The sequence below is a fragment of the Coregonus clupeaformis genome, unplaced genomic scaffold (genome assembly GCF_020615455.1).
Source record: "Coregonus clupeaformis isolate EN_2021a unplaced genomic scaffold, ASM2061545v1 scaf5642, whole genome shotgun sequence".
NCBI lineage: Eukaryota > Metazoa > Chordata > Actinopteri > Salmoniformes > Salmonidae > Coregonus > Coregonus clupeaformis.
The window spans coordinates 3,321-14,908 of NW_025539096.1; the positions used below are offsets into that span (position 1 = coordinate 3,321).

The following is an 11,588-nucleotide window of genomic DNA, read 5'->3' on the forward strand; positions in this document are numbered from 1 at the left end:
ACTTAGTTTCGGGATGTTGACGATGCTTTCATGTGATGGAGTTGACTTTGTTACGGTGTTGACATGATTTCATGTGATGGAGTTGACTTTGTTACGGTGTTGACATGATTTCATGTAATGGAGTTGACTTTGTCACGGTGTTGACATGATTTCATGTGATGGAGTTGACTTTGTTACGGTGTTGACATGATTTCATGTGATGGAGTTGACTTTGTTACGGTGTTGACATGATTTCATGTGATGGAGTTGACTTTGTTACGGTGCTGATGGTGCCATGACTCTCATGCCCCTCGCTCATATGCCCCACAGGTTCTGCAGAGGCTCATCAAGTCCAGAGGGAAGTCCCAGGCTAAGCACCTCAACGTCCAGATGGTTGCCGCAGACAAACTGGCCCAATGCCCTGCCGTGAGTATAGCCAAACCACTGCCCAGAGGTCGCTGTTACCTGGATCACACCCACCACATCTAATAATTCTGGACATTTCATAATAGTATTTATGTATGCAGATTGAAGATTTGGGTCTCTGTGCATCAAGCTCTCTATTGATACCTTAAAGGAGACTATCAAGGGCTGAATCCTAACTTGCGAAACTCACACTGAAAACACACACTCAAGTTACTTGAAGTCTTATGTATATTGCCACAGATGTCGTTAGCAGATTTCGTGGAGGTTTTGAGTCGTGTGCGTATATCTCCCGTCCAGGATTCTGCCCTTATATTAATAATACTGTTGTGGGATGCTTCAGAAAGCCTAATATCTCCTGCCAATTCTATTTCCGTCCTTCTGTGATCTTCATGGATATTCTTTTTAGAATATGAGTGCAAACATTGCAGGCTTGTGGAAAATCGGCCCTAATTTACATCCAATAGCATTGCATCCCTAGTGGGATTTAGCTTTAACAGTCTCCCTGATCAGAAAATCTTGCCAAATTAATATTTTATGCTATTAAATTGGTTATGTTGTCTTTGACAGTCTTAGTCTAACTTTCTTAATCCGAGAAGCAGGTCAGTTCCTTGTAAAAGTAATTTGGAAGTTATTCCCAAAGTCTGTCCTTTCTTTATCACTAAGGAAAAGTAGATCCACTGATTTAAAGTTATGATGCTATTCTTGGCCCATACATAGCTCATACAAATGCTGTTTTTTTCAGCCCTTATAACAATTTAGTTTTTTTCTATCCTCCTTACTTTCTCCCTCTCTTTATCGCTCTGTTTTGGGCACAGAAAACACTAACAATACACTCTTAGAAAAAGGGCTCCTAAAGGGTTCTTTGGCTGTCCCCATAGGAGATACCTTTTTGGTTCCAGGTAGAACTCTTTTGGGTTCCATGCAGAACCCTCTGGGGAAAGGGTTCTACATGGAACCTAATAGGGTTCTACCTGGAACCAAAAAGGGAGCTTCTACCTGGAACCAAAAAGGGTTCTCCTATTGGGACAGCCAAAGAACCCTTTTAGGTTCTAGATAGCACCTTTTTTCTAAGAGTGTACTGTTTTCCCTTCCTCCCTCCTTTCTCCCTCTGTTTATCTCTCTCTTCATCTCTCTGTCTCTCATGTAGGGAGATGTTTGACATCATCCTGGATGAGAACCAGCTGGAGGATGCGTGTGAGCACATGGCTGATTACCTGGAGGCCTACTGGAAGAGCACCCACCCCGCCAGCTGCAACCCCCCCAACCCGCTGCTGGCCAAGCTGGCCACAGCCGCCCTGCCCTCCAGCCCCGCTCCCGTCTCCAGCATACAGGTACAGGTGCTGACCAGGCTTCAGGGCCCAGACAGGGAGGGCAGGGAGGGCAGGGAGACCAGTAGCTCACTGGCCATGAGCAGCCTCGTGCCGCCACTGAGTCAGAGTCATGACACACTGACCACGGTAGGAAAGAGCAGGGCAGAGAGAGAGGAATAGGAATAGAGAGACGAGGGACATGACTGGTGCTGGGCCTGCTAACCATGACTAGTCAAGATCATTAAGTCTGGAAAGTGCACTGACAACTCAGGAGCTTGTGTTTTGAATTGGTTTAACATGGTGGGTTGCTATAATGAATTCGTTTGAAATAGTTAATACTTATAGGCAAAGGAATGAATAGGGTTGATCATGATGTGTTTTTGCATTATGCACTTTTGTCAGTTTGGGAAAAATTATCTATTTGAAGGTTCTGTATTTAACGGTGAGCAGCGAATAATTAGTTTGGGTCATTTGATTGATTCAGATCTGTTTCATTTGTATTTAAAATGTCCACATCTTTTCCCCATCCCCATGCATTGCTCCCCATTGGGAAATGTAAGACTGAAACTCCTGACAATGAAAGTCCTTTTGAAACTCCTGAAAATGCTGATGAAAATGCTTCTGATGAGTGAGGTTAACATGTCTGTGATTGTGGTGAGTGAGATACTCAGTCACAAGAGCTGTGTGGACTTCAGGGTTGCGTCTCAAATGGCACCCTATTCCCTATATGGTGCACTACTTTTGACCAGTGCCCATAGGGCTCTGGTCAAAAGTAGTACACTAAATAGGAAATAGGGTGCCATTTGGGACTCGGCCAAAGTGTTAGTATTCCATGGGGATTCAGCCTTGGTCCTGGAGACTTAAAATAATAAACCAGGCTAAATCAATCTGAAAGCAAACGGATATGATGATTTTTAAGGAAACTGTATTCTCCAGGACCATAGTCAACCTTCAATGGTTGGTTGATAACCTATATTCAACCTTTGAGTGTGCAGTGCACATGTGTGTATGTGTACAAGTGTGCGTTTGAATTTCATGCAGTGGGTTTGCGGTGTGTGAATTTGATATACTGTCTGGAAGTGGTTGAAATTGTGTTTGATTTGCATGTGTTTGAGGGTGTGTTTGTCTTTCTTACTCTGCATACGTGTGTTGGTGTGTCTAACTGTATTAATGGGCGTGTTGTGTGATGTGTTGCTAACCCCAGGGCAGCGGGGCAGAGCAGAAAGCAGGGGACAAGGCAGGACAAGGTGGGGAGAGGAAGGGCTCCAGAGAGGACCACCACCATCATCACCACCACAGCCAGCATCAGAGCCAGGAGCAGCCAGACAGGGAGGGGGAGGAGGAGGAGGAGAGGGAGGAGGAGGAGGAGGAGGAGGAGGAGGAGAGGCCCCTAAGGACAGAGTCTTCCAGGAGACCCCAGCACATCCACCACCGCTCCTCCTCCCAGCGAACTGAGCAGCACCACAACCACCACCACCATCATCACAGTGGTGGCCGGGGCAAGGGCCTCTCCCGGGGGAGACACAGGACTCGAGACCCCGAGAGCCGGGAAAGCAGAGAAAGCAGAGACTCAGCCTACATAGAGCCCCCGCACTCATCTCCTACACCAGGAGGAGGAGGAGGATTTAGGAGAGGAGGAATATGACGAGGAGGGGCTTGGAGAGGGGGGGCTTCCCCAGCAGCAGCAGCGCTACGAGACCCAGCCCCAACCCAGGGACCACCATCATCACCACCACCACCATCACCGCGCCGGCGAGGAGGCGGGCCACGGCACGACAGGACACCACCGGTCTAAGGAGCGTAACGAGCAGGACTACAACGAGCGCAACAAGCTGCGCGGTCACCACCACCATCAACGACCAGGCCGCGACCACCACCACCACCAGTACTATGACCGCGACCGGGACAGGGAGGGGGAGGTGGCCCCCAAAAAGAGGGGCGACACAGGGGACTGGGCCAGAGACCCCTATATTCACCAGTGAAAGCCCAGCCCCGAGACCCCAACCCCCCCACACACACTGAGACAGTGGTAGGACTCACCCCCTCTCTCTGAAACCGTTCTCTTGTCCCATCTTTGCTGCTACACCCGTTTATGTGCTTCCTTTGTAAAGGCTGTTGCATCCTTAGCAATGGTAGTATTTTTTATTATATATAGTTATAAATATATATATATGTGTGTATCGATACATAGGCATTGTCGTTTATGTGTGGATATGCGTGGATCTTCTCAAATAGGCATATTTTAAACCTGTGTCTGATGAAGCATGACACAACAGCAGAATTATCTTATGTACTGAGCTGTGCTTTCTGTGACTAGCGTTTTAAAATTGTATTTCTATATTTGTCAGATTTTTATTTAAAAAATGGTATGCTGCCACTTAAATAAGAATTTGTTCGTTCAGACTACTGTTAGCAATGACTCTGACTGAGAATTGGGGAACTAGGTAACTGGGTTAAATGCTATATATTTGCAATTGTTTTTGTTTAATTTAATAGTTCCTGTTTTCTTGCTTGCTTTTTTTAAAATTCTGCATTGTTCATTTTCAGTGTTTGGTCCTCTGATGTTGATGCTGCCTCTCCATTGGGGCACACCTTAGTCTGCCTTTACAAGACAAAATAATAGTGACATGACATTACAGTACTGTTGTTCAATTTCTAAAGGGTCCAGAAACATTTTCTAACATTGATACACACTCTGTTCAGCACTTTTAGTACAACATACTGTAGACTGATTCCATTGTTGGTGTCAGGTGTACAACTATTTTATATTTTAGATTATAGTCATAGGGTGAAACCAATCCACTCACACACTAAGGGGACTTTATTCCATGATGGTATATATGTTTAAGTGTAACCCTTTTCTAAGGACAGTTCCATGCACTTAGTACAGTCCAATTAGCTATAAATGTGCATTATGAGGTACCCCAAAAATAGTTCCTTGAATTATATTTATTTTGATGTCTTAATTGAAAATCAATCACAACCACTGAATGAAATCAACTGGATGCTAAAGGTAAGCCTTTCTGCTAGGCTATAGTGCGCAAGAACAGTTGTAATAACCTAGTTATAACCTAACTCCAGTCCAGGCGTTACATGTGGCTTTCTAATGCTGAGCCTCAGTGTCAGCAAGCCACACATAACGCACTGGACAAGAGCTAGTTATAAGGTTTGCATTGATGATGAGGTTAGGGGCCGAGTCCTTACTTGAGGATATGTGTCTGATTTAGGGTGAATGTCTTGAGTTATAAGAATTAGATCCCTAGTGAGGTTTCTTAGTTCAGGCTGCCCTCTGTAAGGAGTTTAGGGGTATGTGCACCAAATGTCACCCTACTCCCTATATATAGTGCACTACTTTTGACCATGACCCATAGGGATCTACTCAAAAGTAGTGCACTATTTAGGGAATAGGGTGCAATTTGAGATGCATCCTAGGTCACATACTCTGGCCCTCTGTTTACATTACCACCAACCAGCCAGTCCCGTAGAACAATTCTCAGTTTTTGGTTTTATTTTTGCCTAAAATATTATGATTATCCATTTATATGCTACTCTAGTAGCACTACACATTTTTAAGAGTGTACATTTGTATGTACATATGTATAAATACAAAAAAATAAACTTGGCAACAAAGGATCGATGTAGAGGACAAGAAAATCAATTGGTCTTGGATTTATTTGAAATAAGTTTAATGAAATGCTGTTTCTTACATACCTGTGGTGTCTGTCTGTACTGTCTGTGCGTATGTGTGTCTAAAAGTAACTGCTCCCTCTGAGAATGACATTCGTAGCCACATTAGCACTCTGACCAGGATTGTTTATTTTTACTTTGATTTAATCAGGGGAGCCCATTGACACCAGGGTCTAATTTTCAATGGTGCCCTGAGGACAACAAATTCAACACGAACATTCCAATAAAATGTATAAAAAACTACAGGTTTCAATTTCAAAACTACAATTTTGACACTACAATACTTTTTCACATTTAATCAAGACAAATGCAATTCTCATTTAACTAAATCAACATTAGACTACTAAACTGCCCTAGCGGCACCAGGGAATCAAGACGCAGGGAGTTCTGCAGGTTATTCCAAAAATGGGGGGATTTACTTCATTCGGTGGAGACCCGAGAAACCACAAGAGTTGAACGGGTTTGGTAACTCATGTTTTTTTAGTTGAACGGGTTTGGTAACTCATGTTTTTATACTTCAACAACAAAGTTAAGTAAGTTGTGTAGTAGAGCTTTGTAAACCAAAAAGGGAATAGTGAAATGATCTACGGGACTTTAATGAGGACCAGCCACATTTTTATACAGGATGCAGTGATGCATATTAAAACTGTCACCTGTGATAAAGCGAAGGGCGCTATGGTAGATGGCATCCAAAGGTTTAAGAGTAGTAGCTGCTGCATTCAGGTAAATGGAGTCACCATAGTCAAGAACTGGCAGGAAAGTTGACTGTACAATCTGCTTCCTGCTGTTTAGGGAGATGCAAGTTCTATTTCTAAAAAAGAAGCCCACTTTAAAATGTTGTTATTTTACTGGCTCCTCAGTATATTTTTTAACAAATCCTTGTCAATCCAAATACCCAGATATTTATAGGCGGGAACCCGATTGATGGGAGAACCATTAAATGAATAAATATGTTGTCACAGTTCCCTCAGCCAGAACCCAAAAGCAGACCAGGACAAGGAGAGTTGAACGAAGGTGAGGGTTTATTAGATACGACAAAAGGTGCAGAATAATCCAGGGACAGAGCGGGCGGCGTGGTTGAGTAGTTGGGGGTGCAGTACTGGGTCCAGTGATGGCTCGGGCAGCCACCGACCATCAGGCAGAGGTGGGGTGAAGGTTCGGACGTGTGACTGCAGGTGGAACAAAAACGGAGGTCAGAACACAAAAACTCAACAAAGTACAAAATAACAAAACTCACGCTAGAAAACTCTAAACTGATACACAGAACACCTACTGTTCATGGCTAACGATCCGGCAGGAACTGGATGTTTGGCCAGAGCCTAAAAAAGGGTGATGATGAGGGCCAGGTGTGCAGATTGCCGACGGGATGCAGGTGCGAAAACAAGAGAGCTCCCCGGAGCGTTCCCGAACCCTCGGGAAACTGGAGACTACGAACAGGAAACACTAGTCACCAGACAGGACCCGACTCAGACTGCCGGGATCGTTACAGTACCCTCCGACGAACGCCACCGGGCGGACTCCCGAGCGCCAGGATGGAGGCGGTAGAAATCCCTGATGAGGTCAGCATCTAGGACCTGTCGCCGCGGAATCAACTCCCTCTTCAGGACCATACCCCTCCCAGCCACGAGATACTGGAAACCCCGGCCCCGCCGTCGGAATCCATGATGCGACGCACCGTGTGCAGGACCACCTCCGATCATCCGAGGAGGAGGAGGAGGAGGCGGAGGAGGCAACAGAGGACTGAGGAAGACAGGCTTGAGGCAGGAGACATGAAAGGTGGGATGGACTCTGAGCGTCCTCGGTAGTTTGAGTCGAACTGCCACCGGATTGATCACCTTCTCCACCACAAACGGACCAATGAACTTCGGTAACAACTTCCTAGACTCAGTCCGTAACGGAAGATCCCGTGGACAACCAAACCCTATCTCCGATGGTATAGGTGGGAGTGGGGATCCGGCGACGTCGCCTGGGAGCTGAGACCGATCCGAACCTCTAAGGGAGTGCCTTTCTGGCCCGATGCCAGGTCCGGTGGTAACGACGAATATGAGCCTGAACAGAAGGCACTGATAGCTCCTTCTCCTGAGAAGGGAACAGGGGAGGTTGGTAGCCATACAGGCACTGGAAGGGAGACATCCCAGTGGCAGATGTAGGGGAGAGTATTGTGGGCATACTCAACCCAAGGCAACTGAGAGGCCCAGGAGGTGGGGTTGGAAGAGAGCCAGACAGCGTAGCGTGGATTCCATCTTCTGGTTGGCTCTTCCGCCTGACCATTGGATTGGGGGTGAAAACCAGATGGGAGACTGACTGTAGCTCCAATGGCCAAACAGAAGGACTTCAGACAGCAGAGGTAAACTGAGGGCCAGGTCGGAAACGATATCACTGGGCAAACCGTGGACCCTGAAAACCTCCCTAACCAGGATCTCGGACGTCTCCGAGGCAGAGGGAAGCTTGGCAATAGGGCACAAAGTGGGCGTAACGCTGAATCGTCCACGATAGTCAGAACACCGTGTTCCCCTCAGAAGCGGCAACCCCGTGACGAGTCCAGGGCCAGATGCGACCATGGACGCGGGAATAGGAAGGGGGTGAAGTAGTCCAGAGCTGGGCCGATTGGTACTCTTATTCTGCGCACACACTGGACAGGCAGCAACAAAACCCCCGAGTATCCTCGGCCATGGCAGGCCACCAAAAACGCTCGTGAAGAAACGCCATAGTCCGAGCCACGCCGGGGTGACAAGCCATCTTGCTGGCGTGGGACCATTTGAGGACAGCAGGACGAACCGACTCAGGCACAAACAACCGACCGGGTGGACCGTTACCGGGACCGGGCTGAGTCGAGGGTCGCCAGCACCTCCTCCTCAATCTTCCACATCACTGCTCCCACGACGCAGTTCGGGGAGAATAGTCTCGGTCTTGGACCCACTCTCCTCCGTCTTGGAGAACATCCGGGACAAAGGCGTCCGCCTTGCCGTTCTTAGATCCAGGTCGGAACGTCAGGGGCAAACTTGAATCGTCCGAAAAACAACGCCCACCTGGCCTGACGGGAGTTGAGACGTTTAGCCGATTGCACGTAAGCAAGATTCTTGTGGCCAGTCCAGACAACAAACGGTTGCTCCGCCCCCCAACCAGTGGCGCCACTCCTCCAAGGCAAGTTTCACCGCGAGAAGCTCCCGGTTACCCACACGTAATTAGCCCCTCTCTGCAGGCGAAAGGCGACATAGAGTAGTAGGCGCAGGGATGGGAGTTTACTGTCCGTGGAGCATCGCGCGACAGGATAGCGCCAACTCCCACATCAGACGCGTCTACTTCAACGACGAACTGACGGGCGTGTACGGTTAGAGAGAATCGTGCGTTGGTGAATCGCCTCTTCAAATCCAGAAACGCCGATCCGCCTCCGGATTCCACTTGAAGGTCCTGATACTGGAAGTCAAGGCAGTTAATGGAGCGGCCACACGGCTGTAATCCCCGGATGAATTCTGCGGTAGAAATTCGCAAACCCCCAAAAATCTCTGAGTTACGCAATCTCGTACCGGGCTGGACCCATTCCAGAACCGCTCTAACCTTCTCCTTCTGATCCATCCTAATCTCACCCCTGGAGATGATGTACCCGAGAAAGGATGTAGTGTGGGCGTGAAACTCGCACTTCTCGGCCTTCACGAACAGGCGATTCTCCAACAATCGCTGCAGAACCTGCCGGACATGCTGGACGGGTCGGAAGGTTCCTTCGAGAAGATCAGAATGTCATCCAGGTAAACAAACACGAAGAGACCGATCATATCTCTCAGGACGTCGTTCACCATACTCTGGAATACCGCTGGAGCATTGGTCAGTCCAAACGGCACTCACCTGATATAGAGCGACCCATCGGTGTATTGAAACCCGCACAACCACTTCGTCCCCCTCTCTGATCCGGACCAGGTGATACGCATTGCTGTAGGTCTAGCCGGTGAACACTGTAGCACCCTGTAAGGAGTCGAAGGCAGAACTCATCAAGGGCAGGGGATACTGTGTTCTTGACCGTGATGTCATTCAACCCCGATAATCAATACACGGTCGAAGAGAGCCATCCTTCTTTCCCACAAAGAAGAATCTGACCCCAGGGGTGATGACGAGGGACCGAACGAGACCAGCAGCTAGGGATTCCTTGATGTAGGTCTCCAACGCTCACGTTCAGGCGGAGATACTGTATAACCTTCCCGGGGTAGACAGCTCCAGGAACCAGGTTGGCGATGGCACAATCATATGGTCGGTGGGGAGGAAGTGACAGAGCCTTCCTTGCTTACTGAAAACTTCCCCAAATCGTGATATGTCTCGGGAACCAGGACAATCTGGGGGTTTAGCCTCAATCACCTGACTGGGAACCGAATGGGGGCAGGTAGTCTTGAGACAGTTAGCATGACAATCAAGGCTCCAACCGTTACCTTGCCCGTCACCCAATCGAACGTGGGATTGTGTTCCTTCAGCCAGGGGTATCCAAGGACCAGAGGAACATGGGAAGACGGCAGAATGAAAAATGAAATCATCTCAGAATGATTCCCGACAACCGCATCTTAACCGGTTCGTCCTCATCGTGATACGTGCCAGACTACGCCGTTCAGATGGTCGCTTCAATGGCTTCCCGCAATTGCTCCTTGGAAAGCCCCAGCTGTTCCACCAACTCGGCATCAAGAAAGCTTCCATCGGCACCTGAATCGATAAAAGCGTTAAGCGCCAAGCTCTGATTCCTGTTGCACAAGGGTAGCCGGGAAGGGGTCTGACAGAGGTACTGAGAGGTTGAAACGGCTCTAAAAGTCCTCCCAACTTTAGCGAGACGGGCAGTTTGACGACCGGGGAACAAGTGGAGATGTAATGTCCCGAGCGACCACAGTAGAGGCAGCAGTTGGTCTTACGTCTATGTTGACGCTCCTCCTCGGTTAACCCGTGCCGCCCCACTTGCATGGGTTCAGAATCGAGAGAGCGGTCCTCTCCACTAATCTTAGTGGTGGAGAGAATGAGGACGGTGGTCCACCACCCGACCCGACTGGGAACTGAGAAGCTGATCGATTGACGGAATCTTTCCCCCCTCGCCTCGGACTGAACCCAATAGACAATAAAGCGTCAGGTACTAGTTCGGATAGGAGATCAACCTCATCCTTGAGCTGTTCCGACAGGCCCCGGGTAAAAGGCCGCGTGCAAAGACGCTCCACCCACTCTCCACAGCCAACGCCTTGAACTCGACACAGAAGTCGCTACGCTTGAGTTCCTTGGTGAAGAGAAAACAGACGTACGGGCCCCTCCTGGACGGAATGGTGAAGAGCTTAGGGAAACGGATGAAGCATGAGGGATCTGTGTCCTAAACGGGAAGCACTCAGCGCCGACCACGCAGCAACTCAATCAAAAAGGCTATCCTAGCCTTGTCAGTGGCATAAGAGTAGGGCTGTAGATGAACACTAATCCACACTGCATAAGGAAGGAAGGATCTTCCCAGCTCCCCTCATATTTATCCGCGCGGAACCTGGGCTCAGAGGGAACAACTTCAGAACGAGGGAAGAGGGGAAAATAGTGAGTTCACCGGAAATGGGTTGGTTTGACCTCCGTCAGGCGGGTAGAAAGGTCGAACTGACAACGCGATCTCCTGTAGTACCATGCTATGATGGCGAACATCCCCCTGGGTAATGGCATGGGAAAAGAGTCAGGTCGCGGGGTTCATATTTTGGTCGGATGTAAGTTCACCAGAACCCAAAAGCAGACCAGGACAAGGAGAGTTGAACGAAGTGAGGGTATTAGATAGACAAAAGGTGAGAATAATCCAGGGACAGAGCGGGGGCGTGGTTGAGAAGTTGGGGGTGCAGATTGTCAGGATGGCGGCAGCCACGAATAGGCAGAGGTGGGGTGAAGGTTCGGAGGGTGATTGCAGGTGGAACAAAAACGGAGGTCAGAACACAAAAACTCAACAAAGTAAAAATAAAAAACTACGCAGAAAACTCTAAACTGATACACAGAACACCTATGTTATGGCTAACGATCGGCAGGAACTGGATAGGCCACAGAGCCTAAAAAGGGATGATGAGGGCCAGGTGTGCAGATTGCTGACGGGATGCAGGTGCGGAAAACAAGAGAGCTCCTCGAGCGTTCCGAACCCGGGAAACGGAGACTACGAACAGGAAACACTAGTCACCAGGACAGGACCATCAGACTGCCGGGATCACA

General features: G+C 48.5%; 1 pseudogene; it reads left to right on the forward strand.

The window, feature by feature from the left end:
* Window positions 1-235: 235 nt before the first annotated feature.
* Window positions 236-3,752, forward strand: LOC123490928 (annotated as a pseudogene).
* Window positions 3,753-11,588: the final 7,836 nt, after the last annotated feature.